Here is a 12,702-nt window from a genome sequence, read left to right as displayed (position 1 = left end):
GAAACTACTCTAGGATAGATACAGGATTATATATCAGTCCTTTGAGATTGAATTAAATTTGTGAGAATGCTCACCAGGCTACTTAAATGAACTTTGCCTGGGGCAATTGCCAAGAAGGAAATACTTTCATCTTGGCTAATACCAAAAATTAGTTACAATATTCTAAAAGGGTATACTTTGTTGTGAATATTAACTCTGTAGCATGCCACAGTTCCCTAAAATCTGAAACTGAAGGGAATTTTTGTTATCTCATAGAAATCCCTTTTTATATAGATGAGAAAGTGAGTCAGAAATTTAGATTGTTGAATATTTTTTACTTTTATCAGTATACTTCCCTGAGCTTGTCTGTACTATTGGGCCTGAAGTTAATGCTGTATTTCTTTGCATTTGTGACCCTCATGGTTATACACACACACTTATATTCTGCTTCTTAGAATGTGTTAAGTGAGTAATAAATAACACTTAATTTTTGAGTACTTACTATTTGCTATTAACGTTTTCTTTTAGAGAGAGAGCATGCACTTTGGGGGTGCGGGGGCGTGGGGATGGGGAAAGGGAGAGAGAGAATCTTAAGCAGGCTCCATGCCCAGCACAGAGCCCAATGTGGGGCTCGATCTTATGACCCCGAGATCATGACCTGAGCTGGAACCAAGAGTCAGGTGCTTAACCAACTGGGCCATCCAGGCACCCCTGCTATTAACTTTTTAAAGTGCTTCACTTTAGTTAACTTATTTAATTCTCTGAACATTTTCTGGTAGGTACTATAATTATCCCCATTAGAGATGAGGAAACTGAGGCACAAATATATTAACTTGCCCAAGATACATTGTATTTGGTGAAGCCAAGATAAGACTAGGTAATATTATTGAAAATTGCTTTTCTGTGATGTAAACATAAGGATTTAGAAATAATTATCTATTTTGCTGTTATAAAATTTATTGTGTCACAGGTACATGATAACTTCTATTTGTCTTACTAATATCATCATGTTTCCAGCTGAAATTTTGCCTTTGCAATAGAAAAATGATAGCTAAAACTTAGACCATTATTTCCCAGTTGTGTTTCTAAGCATTTTACTTAGATCCCTCTTAGCTGTAACACAGACACAGAGACAATATATAAATATGCTCAAAACCACATTGTTAGGTAAATGGTAGAGATGGAATTCAAACCAATGCTATCTGGATCCAGGTTCTGTGCTGTTCTTAACCACTCTTCTAGAGTGCTACTCACTGTTTTTAACTACTCTTTTTTTTTTTCTTAAGATTTTATTTATTTGACAGAGACACAGCTAGAGAGAGAACACAAGAAGGGGGAGTGGGAGAGGGAGAAGCAGGCTTCCTGCAGAGCAGGGAGCCCGATGTGGGGCTTGATCCCAGGACCCTGGGACCATGACCTGAGCCAAAGGCAGATGCTTAATGACTGAGCCACCCAGGCACCCCTGTTTTTAACTGCTCTTAATTATTTTTCTGCCACATTGAATCAAAGTAGCTTTTAGTATCTGTGTGTGTGTGTGTGTGTGTGTATCTGTGTGTGGTAGGAAACAACAAAAATAGCATCTTAATATTCAAAGAAATACATTCCCTGTTAAATTCTCTGTTTATCTCTAAAAACACTGCCTTTTAATATCTGTTTACATGGTGTGGTATAATACTTCTTTTTTCCTTTGATTTATGGAATAGTTTGGGCTCATAAAAATGGATTTATGTTCTGGTAATTTAAATCATTAGTCAAAAGACCTTTTCATTTGAGCAGTCAACCTTGCAGTTCTTGTCACTCTTTGTGTTTTACTTCTATTCAATGTTACCTGCTGGTAGAGCAAGTCCATTTTTTTAATGACCTGCTGTTCTTAAAGTCTCCCTTATGAGAGCTCAAGCAAGGGGGATGGGGAGGCCAGGGGAGTGTATGTGCATATGACATATGAAAATACTTAATGGTTAACCAAACTGTATGTAAATGTTTTATTTTTGCTGCTTCCTCCCATCTTTTATTCATCTCTGAATTATTCTATTCCCTGACCCTTGCACACTTTGAAATTCTGGAGATGGGTAAGGTGTTTTCAGATCCACAGATTTGTATATCTCAGTAGTTCTTCTAACTGCTTAGGGGTGTAAGTTTTATTTTAGTTTACTTTGGGACCTGATGCAAGTGAAAGAGCTACTGTATATTTTTCCCCCTGCTTTTGAGTTTTGTAAAATCTGAGCTAGAATTTCATCTTAACTGGAAAGCGCATCTTAAATATTTACTGTTAACTTTTCCTTTTAGTGCTAGAAGTAATTTTAAGGTAGAGATGAATAAGTGTCACTTTTTTTTTTATTAGATACAGTTTGGGACTTTATCAGATTATTTTGATGCACTGGATAAAGAAGATGTAACCATTAGAAAGAATAGCCAATCCATGTTCCCTGTTCTAAGTGGAGATTTTTTCACTTATGCTGACCGAGACGATCATTACTGGAGCGGCTATTTTACATCCAGACCCTTCTACAAACGAATGGATAGGATATTGGAATCCCATCTAAGGTACAAAATTTACGTTTAGAAAGCTACATTAATTATTCACCTTTTTTATGTGATCATAGCACATAGCATAGCATAGAGTTTTGCATAATATACAACATGTATGCAGTATTGGGATGTGTTTAATGTAATTGTGAAATTTTAATGCAATCAGAGCTATGTCTCCAGTGCATAATCAGATTATTATATGGGCTTTTGTTCTGAAAAAAGCAGTTTATCTGATTAGACTTTCTCCTGTATCTTATGTTTTATATGTTTCTAATTAATTACTGGTATTGTTTGCACACCGTGATAATATCCAGTGGCATTGTTATGTGTGTCTGCAGGTCAGTAGCCAGACAGACTAAATTGCTGGAAACAAGCAAGGGTCACAAGGAACAAACAGGGCCTCTCTGTGGCTAAAATGTGGGCCTCAAAGTACACAATCTAAAACTAATGTATTTTATATGTGGGAGAACTTCAGAGGCTCCACCTCAGTTCTCATTTATTGAAACATATTTCTATAGGTGTGATTCTCTGCTTAGAAGAGCAAAACTTGAAAGAGATGAGAACTGATGGCGGCAGAGTGATTGGCTGAAAAAGCATAGTGACAGGGAGAAAGCAGAAAAGTCAGGAGAAAACAAAAACGCTCTAACCAGCGTTGTCCAGTAGAACTTTCAGTCACTGTCCAACAGAACTTTCTGCAGTGGTAGAAATCTTCTGTTTCTGTTTTCTGCACTGTTTAGTATGGCCACTTGCCACATGTAACTGTTGAGCACTTGAAATGTGACCAGTGTGGCTGAGGAAGTGAACTCTTAATTTCCTTTAATTTGAGTTGATTTAAATGTAAATAAATAATCACACGTGGCTAGTAGCTATCTTTGTGGGTCCTGTTGCTTTTTGGTAAGGATGAACCACCCTGGGGGCTCCTGGGGCTCTCTCTATGTGTGTGTAGCGTGGGAGCTTAATTCATTTTCAGGATGAGTTCACTTTCAGCTTAGTTCAGATCATGAATTCATGATGATTAATTTTCATGATGAATCTCAGTATTAAAAATAAAAAGTCATGTTATATCTACCTTCTTCTCCGTACTGGTAGAAATAGTACATTTTGGAAAGCCCTTTTATAAAGATCATGAATTTCTCCCAGAGTTGTACTTTGGTATAGTAGTGTGTTTTTTTTTATTTTTACTGTTTCATGCTGTCAGCATTATTTCAAAAGCCTGACCTTTGCCTTTTTTTTGGGATATTCACAAATGTGCCAGATGGATACGTATTCCTGTATTTGTAATAAAATAGTATTTCTATATTAGAGAGATTGATGCATTCTTGCCCAATAGAATATTAATTCTCTATTATGTTACTCTAAACTACCTATGATAAAAACAGAGAAAGTACTAAGTAATGTAGAGATTCTTTTGGACTACTGCACTTTTTTAAAAGTGTCAACTATTTTTTAGTGACAAAGAGTTACAAATATTGATTCAATTTTAATTTATTGAACATATTTAAGGTGAAGTACTTAGTGTGAGTAATAATATATTTTGAAAATTCTGCTTTAAAATAAAATGACAAAAAACCATATAATAATGACAAATTTCAAAATGTAATCAACTTACTTGAAAATAAGTTTATTGTCTGATTATAGATATTTCATCTTGATGCTCATTTGTAAAACATTTGGATAGGATAGAGGAGTATAAAGAAGAAAATATTTTTTAAACCCCCTTTTTACATTTTGGGATATCTATATGTATAGGTACTCTTTGCAAAGCCAGGAATATGTGCTATGGGTATAGATGGACATATATACACAATTTCTTTAATTCAAACTTAGTGTTTCTCCTGCCATGAATTTTAGAAAGATTAGAATTTAAAGGCAGAGATTATTTAGTATCTTCTAATTATTTCAAAATTTAAAACAATTCTTTTTTTTTTTTGAGTACTTTAAATTTGTCCTTTTCCTTATATTGTGATACATTTTCAAGCTGCCTTGGTTTTCTCTCCATCCTTCTTAATATGTTTGGCATAAAGAACCTTCTTAAACTTTTTACTTCATCAAGCCATCTCTCTTTTTTTTTTAAAGATTTTATTTATTTATTTTTAAAGATTTTATTTATTTATTTGACAGAGAGAGACACAGAGAGAGAGGGAACGCAGCAGGGGGAGTGGGAGAGGGAGAAGCAGACTCCCCGCGGAGCAGGGAGCCCCATGTGGGGCTCGATCCCAGGATCCTGGGACCATGACCTCAGCTGAGGGCAGACGCTTAACGACTGAGCCACCCAGGCACCCCAAGCCATATCTCTTTTTTAAAGAACTTTTTCGAAACCTGTCTTGAACCATATCCTCTGATGAAAAAAATAAAGCATGAAAATGATAAGTCCCCATATTCTTGCTCAAAAACTACTCGTAAGCCCAAGTGTTTTTTCTTTAAGATAAACGAGAAGCGACAGCATATGTTTTATCACCTTTCAGTTTATATTGTTACTTTCCCTCTAGTTGTTGAATGTTCTCATTCAGCACAGAGACTAGCTGTTGTCACTGAGCTGTCAGGCCATCGCTTTCTGCCTCTCCTTCACTGTTAGTCTCCCACTCATGTGACCATTTCTGCACCGTCTCTCCTTTAATGTATGTATGTGAGAGTGAATGGCTTTCTGGTGATGAAGTTCCTGGTATGTGTCTGGGCTGATCTTGGAGAGAAGAAAGGGCAGCAACCATTATCCACTTTTTACTGCTGTTTCGAGCTTTTTTTTTTTTTTCCACTATGTTATACATAAGTACACCTATCTCGCTGCCAGTGGGTACTGGCTTCTTTCCAGGACCATCTAGAACAAGCGTCCTTTATATCAATTTAGACATGATGTTCTCTGATGATTGATAATCTAGATATATTAGATGGATACCTAGATGGTTTTATAGGAATGTTTATTATCAATATCTTTTTTATCAATTGTGCTGAAATGTGGATTTTTTAAAAAATGCATTTAAAAATTGTATCAGTACCACATATTTTAAATAGTAAATGTTTGTTTTGAAATAAGAATTAATGACTGTTTTATACAATTAGGGCTGCTGAAATTCTTTACTATTTCGCCCTGAAACAAGCTCAGAAATACAAGATAAGTAAATTTCTTTCATCATCCCATTACATGGCACTGACAGAAGCCAGAAGAAATTTGGGACTGTTTCAACATCATGATGCTATCACAGGAACTGCAAAAGATTGGGTGGTTGTGGATTATGGTACCAGGTAATATAATTATTAAAAAGTGATTATAAAACAATTTTTTTTTAATTTTGGGTCACAGGCTTATATCTTTGATGAAATTGTTAATGTACATCAGACCATATCAATAATGACATCCCTTATAAGTATTGCTATAGAAAAACAACATCAATATTCAAAGCATTTTTCAAGAATTGTATGGAGAATGTACTAGCTGTCCTAACTTTTTATTGCAGTGCATTTCTGCAAATGGAGTAGTAAAACATTATTATAAAGCTGATTCTGTTTTCTCCCAAGTATAATGTGGTAATTGGGGTTACCTTGTTGACCAGGGATTTGGTATCAAATAAATCATAGCTGTAATCCAAGGAGATAAAGACCCATACTTGATTGTATAGCAGTTTAATTTCATCCTATTTCATATCCAGTTGTTCTCAGCCTAGAGTTTAGCCAGGAAGTAGAAGAACCTAGAAACTTTGACATATATAGATGATATAAGGAATTGGGATGAGAAGGGTTGGCTTGGGTATTGATATCAAAACCATCTTCAACTCTTAGAAGGTCTGTGAGATGAGTGAGGGAGGGGAAGCTCAGTTATTTTCACATTGCAGGATTGGAAACAGTGAGTACAGGCTTTAGCTCAGAACAGCAGGAGACTTTGTAAATAGTGCTTCCCAATAATCAAAAGGCTTACCTTTTGTGATAGTGAGATTTCCATCATCATGCCCTAGTTTGGGTAACCATTCATTAGGATCATTGTAGAGGAGATTCCTATGTTGGGGAAGGAGTTTTGACTATTATTTCATTATGGCTTAGTTATTATTTCTTCCAGATTTTTTTCCTATCAAAAATGGTGTACTTCAATAATATTTTAAAATTGTTAAAGTGTGCTCTGATTTTCTTATAATACAGATTTAAGAAGTGAACCTCTTTTTTTAATAAATGCTCTCTCCCGTATGTTAAAAGTGTATACAACGTATAAAGTCAACATTACAGATTGATCCACAACTGATATCACTAATCATTATAAGTGTTAATTAAAATTTTAGTTATAGTATTTTGACTGCCTTTCTAGATATTTGAAAAACAAATTCTTGAGGTTTCATTAGTTGACTTGAATCCTTGAAAATATATTCATGGTAGCATCTTGAATATCTTCTCAGTTTTCTTGTGGCAAATGTATTTGGCATCTGTTGAGGTTGAGCTGGGCTTAAAATGGAAAACATTCATTGGCTGATAATGATAATTGGTTTTTCTCCCACAGAAGGCATTTTTTAAAATAAGGTCAGATCCTCCATTTTTTTCCTTTTCACCTGCTCCTGTCTTCTTGGTTTATTGAATTTAAAAGTGAGGCTTATATTCAGAAAAGAGTTCCTAAGAGGAAATGAAGAAGTCATTCTCCTATACTGTCTACCTGCTCTCTCTCTGGCTGCCATATTGAAAGAGACTTGGGTACAGGTCATTGAGTTTTTGCAACTGAACATTTTCTATCTCATAACCTTTCCAGAAGGGCTGTCATTAGTTCCTCCATATGTTTGGTTATGCTTTTAGCTTATAAAAACATCACCATACAAAATTGCATCTTAGAGAAAAAAGACAATAATTCTCAAATTATACTTGACATTTGTAAATTTGCTTTGCGAGCACTTCACACTTCATTGAGAAGTCATACACAATTATCAAGTCATTAGCATAGACATTTTAAGTAGGAAATTTCAAAACACAAGTTAGAGAGTTATAAACAAAGAGGCAGCTAGCATTGGGTGCTCTCTTGTTCTTAGACTGTTGACTGTTTATTCAAATGTTGGCAGAAGTGTCCCTGTGAACAAGTGTATGAGTTCAGGATTGCATTTGGCTGCTAGTAATAACAACTTAAAACTGAATAAATCCTATCCTACTTATTTTTATGCCACGTGGAAGAAGTCTGCAGGTCCCCAGTTCAGGTATAGCAGCTCTACAGTGCCGACAGGGGTCCAGACCCTTCTAGCTTTCTCTTCTGCCATCTAAAGGTGATTCTTACTTAGAGTACTGCTCTCAACAGTAGATTGAATGTTTATATAATTATCACCTGGAGAACAAGAATACATCATGGCTATTTGAAGGTTAATTCTAATCATGGCATGAAAAAATGAATTAGAGGGGGACAGTGTTTGTGATGGATGTTCAGCCTAAAAGTGGATAATGGGGCTATGTGCAAGAGAAGAAATGGTAATGAGATCAGTTACAGAAATATTTAGAATTCTGCCTATTTCTATGTTGTAGTTAAGGTAGGTAGGAGAAAAAAATGAACAAAGGGTAAGTATGAGGGCCCATATGTATAGATCAAACTTCACTGACAAACATGATAGTATCTGCCTGAAACAGTAGTAATGATACCAGAGTAGAAAACTGTGATTTCTAAGTGATGGTCCGGTTCAGTGATAATAAAATACGGGCATGTTAGAAAATTAGAGGCTCTGGGAAATCCCACAATGATGAATTGTTGAAACATTAAAATTTTGCTTTACCCAATGTTTCCCAAACTTATTTACTGTGTTTAGTCTTGTTTTGCTTTAAACAGAATGGCTTTATGCATCCTGAGAAAGCATTTGGGGAATACACTACCAGTTCTTAGTGCTTACCTCGTTAGAAGACTGTGCATGTGCCTTTAGGATACAAACATTGATGTGTGGCATTCCCTCAGTTTAAGCTCCAGTGCACTGTAATACATATAAGGTTTTAGCTGATGGAGAACGTGACTTTTTTTTTTTTTAAGATTTTATTTATTTATTTCACAGAGAAAGAGACAGTGAGAGAGGGAACACAAGCAGGGGGAGTGGGAGAGGGAGAAGCAGGCTTCCCGCTGAGCAGGGAGCCTGATGCGGGGCTCGATCCCAGGACCCTGGGATCATGACCTGAGCCGAAGGCAGATGCTAAACGACTGAGCCACCCAGGCGCCCCAAATAATAGATTTTAAAGAATAGCATTGACCGTTCTAAGGAGTCTAGTTTTTTGTTGTTTCGATTTTTTTTTTAATCAGTGAGGAATTAAAGGTAAACTACAGCTCATAGTAGCCGTTCTAGGAAGGGTAGTGGATCCTAAGTATAAGCTGTATCAGTCTGTTCTCAATTGGACAAGAATTTGGGTTTGGGGTTGTTTTTTTTTTTTTTTAAGATTTTTATTTATTTATTTGAGAGAGAGAGTCAGAGAGAGGGCACAAGCAAGGGGAGCAGCAGAGGGAGACGGAGAAGCAGGCTCCCTGCTCAGCAGGGAGACCGACGTGGGGTTTGATTCCAGGAACCTGGGATCATAACCCCAGCCAAAGGCAGACGCTTAACCGACTGAGTCACCCAGGCACCCCAGGAATTTGGTTTTGATTGACTGTTCTTATACCAAAGAAAAAATGAAAAATAACAATACTTCTGGAATATTATGCATGGGCAATTGTGACTAATTTATTTAAAATTATTCTATCTTTAAATAGCTCTAATATTAAATTAAAAAACCAAGAGAATTATCATATATTTACAAAGAGAAAATAAAAGACTATCAGGGAGGCAGGTGGGTGCATCAGAAACAGGTAGGAGCCCAGAAATCCCCATGCCAGCTTTCATGTTCTTCCCTTACTTTTTAGCTATATGGTAAAATTAGGTCCAAGAACTTTGTAAACTCTTAATGCATTATATTAATTTCAGAATATTTTTTCTAGAACCAGAGAGGTACATTTGGAAGAAAATTTCACAGTTCTGAAAATCTGATGCTACTTAAGTAGTTCGCAATGCAAGCCTAGCTCGTCATGCCATTGTTGAGCTTCTGCAGCCTGTAATGCTTAAGAAAATATAATTCCTTCAAAAAAAAAGAGAAAATATAATTCTTCATAAATGCTTTCAATGTGTTCCTATGTCACAGAAGTATGTTCTGTTCCTGATTTTTCTTGACAACTAGATTCGAAATGACGAAACCTTAAACCAGTGGTTGCCATAGTTTTTTCAAGTTTGTAAATTTGCTTTATATTCAGTTCTTTCTAGTAAAAGGGCAGTGTGTTTTATAGACTAGTAAACCTAAGTGTGATTAAGCAATTCTCTGAATCCTGCTTTCTGTTTGCTTAGATGACTCCCTGTGGTCATCCTTGCCACCTGCCCGACCCCTGAACATTAGGGGGCCACGGTTATAATAAACGTTTGCCTGGGAAAATGTCACTGCTGTAGAATGAATGGTATTTCTAATAAATAGCACATGGACAATATAGAAGGGTTTTAATTAGAAATTTTTTTTAAGACTTTTTTTTTTTTAAAGATTTTATTTATTTATTTGAGAGAGAGAATGAGAGAGAGCACATGAGAGGGGGGAGGGTCAGAGGGAGAAGCAGACCCCCCGCAGAGCAGGGAGCCCGATGCGGGACTCGATCCCGGGACTCCAGGATCATGACCTGAGCCGAAGGCAGTTGCTCAACCAACTGAGCCACCCAGGCGCCCTAATTAGAAATTTTTATAGCTGGGAGGGAATGTTTGTAGATCACCTAGGCCAGTCAAGTTGTAAACATTTTTATTTTCTATTTTCAGCACTTTTTGTCTAATGAAAAACCTTATACTCCATTTTTATAGCATGCGCCTGTTCTGATACCTTGTAAGGTTTTGTTTTCACTTGAGATTGCAAATATCAGGTGGTATGTATTTGCCATTTGGGAAATGATAATAAACATCCCTTGGAAAAGTTAAAAGCTGAAATTTTTTCTTAAAAATGTCATTTCCTCCTCAGCCTTATGTTTACACAACACTGCCCTTTGTCAGAGTGCAACGTGGAAGGTTTTACTCAGACGTGACTTGCTTTTTGGAACATGTTACCCATAGGGTCCGACTGTACAACATCCAAGGTAAGAAAACAAAGCAATAGCTGTGAAACATGTACTCTGGTTCTGGAATTCTTTGTGTGTCATTTTTAATAAACTAGCAATTGGTTTTTTGTGTGGGGTTTTTTTTGTTATGTTATGTTAATCACCATACATTACATCACTAGTTTTAGATGAAGTGTTCCATGATTCGTTGTTTGTGCATAACACCCAGTGCTCCATGCAGTACGTGCCCTCTTTAATACCCATCACCAGGCTCACTCATCCCCCCACCCCCTCCCCTCTAGAACCCTCAGTTTGTTTCTCAGAGTCCATCGCCTCTCATGGAGCAATTGGTTTTTGAACATGGTATTTATGGTGGTCTTTCCTAAACTTGTCATTATACTCACTGTGTGGTTTAAAAATATACTTAGCCTTTTGATAATCAGAAATGGTAAAACATTTAACTCTACATATGTATGTTCTTTCCCTATATATATCTCCTCTTACGTCTCATAATATTTGTCTTGGTCATGAGTTCATTAATTGGAATCTTTATTTCTAAGATCTAAAAACAGTGGGGTTTTTTGTTGTTGTTTTAATTTTACAAAATGGGAATTCTGTCAATTACGGCTTTCAGTTAGTAGATCATTGACCGTCTCTGACATGCACACACCCCCCCCACGTATGGCCTGCCTTAAATATGGAATGTATTACAATAGCAGGTGTTACTGGAATTTAACTTTCTTTTAAGAAAAACGTTCGTTACTAGTTCTTTCTGTTTACAAGTCTTTACCTGGGAGAGTATAAAATCGGGCGATTGTTTATTGCTTTTAGGATGGGACTGATGAGCAGCATCTTTATCAACCAAGTGACAGTAAATAGGCTTTTAATCCTCTTAGGGACTTAACCATGGGCAGTGGTTCTTGTCCTTCCTTAGGATTTGGATGGAGCCGTGGCTCCCAGACACCCTCAGAGTTGCACATTTATGTTGGTTCATGTTGAATTCACTTTTTTTAGAATGGAGTACTTTTCCAACCACAAATGTAATCCTAGTAACCAGACCACTTAACCATGGTATCAACTCTCTTAGAAAAGGACCTCATAAAAATGCCACTTTAGATTCTTCTTTGCTGTTAGCTAGGCTGAAAAAGTTAGAAAAGGAAATATTGTTTCCTTGAATCTTTTTTTTTTTTTTTTTTTTTTTTTTTTTTTTTTTTTTTTTTTTTTTTTAATTTTTTTATTCTTATGTTAATCCCCTTACATTACAACATTAGTTTTAGATGAAGTGTTCCATGATTCATTGTTTGTGCACAACACCCAGTGCTCCATGCAGAATGTGCCCTCCTAAATACCCACCACCAGGCTAACCCATCCTCCCACCCCCCTCCCCTCTAGAACCCTGTTTGTTTTTCAGAGTCCATCGTCTCTCATGGTTCGTCTACCCCTCCGATTTCCCCCGCTTCATTCTTCCCCTCCTGCTACCTTCTTCTTCTTCTTCTTCTTTTTTTTTTCTTAACATATATTGCATTATTTGTTTCAGAGGTACAGATCTGAGATTCAACAGTCTTGCACAATTCACAGCGCTTACCAGAGCACATACACTCCCCAGTGTCTATCACCCAGTCACCCCATCCCTCCCACCCCACCCCCCACTCCAACAACACTCAGTTTGTTTCCTGCGATTAAGAATTCCTCATATCAGTGAGATCATATGATACATGTCTTTCTCTGTTTGACTTATTTCACTCAACATAATACCCTCCAGTTCCATCCACGTTGTTGCAAATGGCAATATCTCATTCCTTTTGATGGCTGCATAATATTCCATTGTATATATATACCACATCTTCTTTATCCATTCATCTGTCGATGGACATCTTGGCTCTTTCCACAGTTTGGCTATTGTGGACATTGCTGCTATAAACATCGGGGTGCACGTACCCCTTCGGATCCCTACTTTTGTATCTTTGGGGTAAATACCCAGTAGTGCAATTGCTGGATCATATGGTAGCTCTATTTTCAACTTTTTGAGGAACCTCCATACAGTTTTCCAGAGTGGCTGCACCAGTTTGCATTCCCACCAACAGTGTAGGAGGGTTCCCCTTTCTCCGCATCCCCGCCAACATCTGTCGTTTCCTGACTTGTTAATTTTAGCCATTCTGACTGGT

At 36.8% G+C, this 12,702-nt stretch overlaps 1 long non-coding RNA gene and 1 pseudogene across 1 annotated transcript in view; both read left to right on the top strand.

Annotated features, from left to right (window-relative positions):
• The window catches only part of LOC135363082 (uncharacterized), a 44,588-nt gene extending 38,739 nt beyond the window's left edge, over window positions 1–5,849 (top strand). Inside the window, exons 6-7 of the long non-coding RNA XR_010408803.1 lie at window positions 2,321–2,523; window positions 5,566–5,849. This is a non-coding gene — a long non-coding RNA (uncharacterized LOC135363082). The remainder of the gene's footprint in view (window positions 1–2,320; window positions 2,524–5,565) is intronic.
• A 4,594-nt stretch (window positions 5,850–10,443) lies between these two features.
• LOC135363092 (alpha-mannosidase 2-like) overlaps window positions 10,444–12,702 on the top strand; it is a 46,515-nt pseudogene continuing 44,256 nt past the window's right edge.

The sequence above is a fragment of the Mirounga angustirostris genome, unplaced genomic scaffold (genome assembly GCF_029215605.1).
Source record: "Mirounga angustirostris isolate CCGP_5_RB_7025 unplaced genomic scaffold, mMirAng1.0.hap1 SCAF_18, whole genome shotgun sequence".
NCBI classification, from domain to species: domain Eukaryota; kingdom Metazoa; phylum Chordata; class Mammalia; order Carnivora; family Phocidae; genus Mirounga; species Mirounga angustirostris.
Note: the sequence above shows the minus strand (reverse complement) of the source record. Positions and strands in the feature narration are given on the sequence as shown.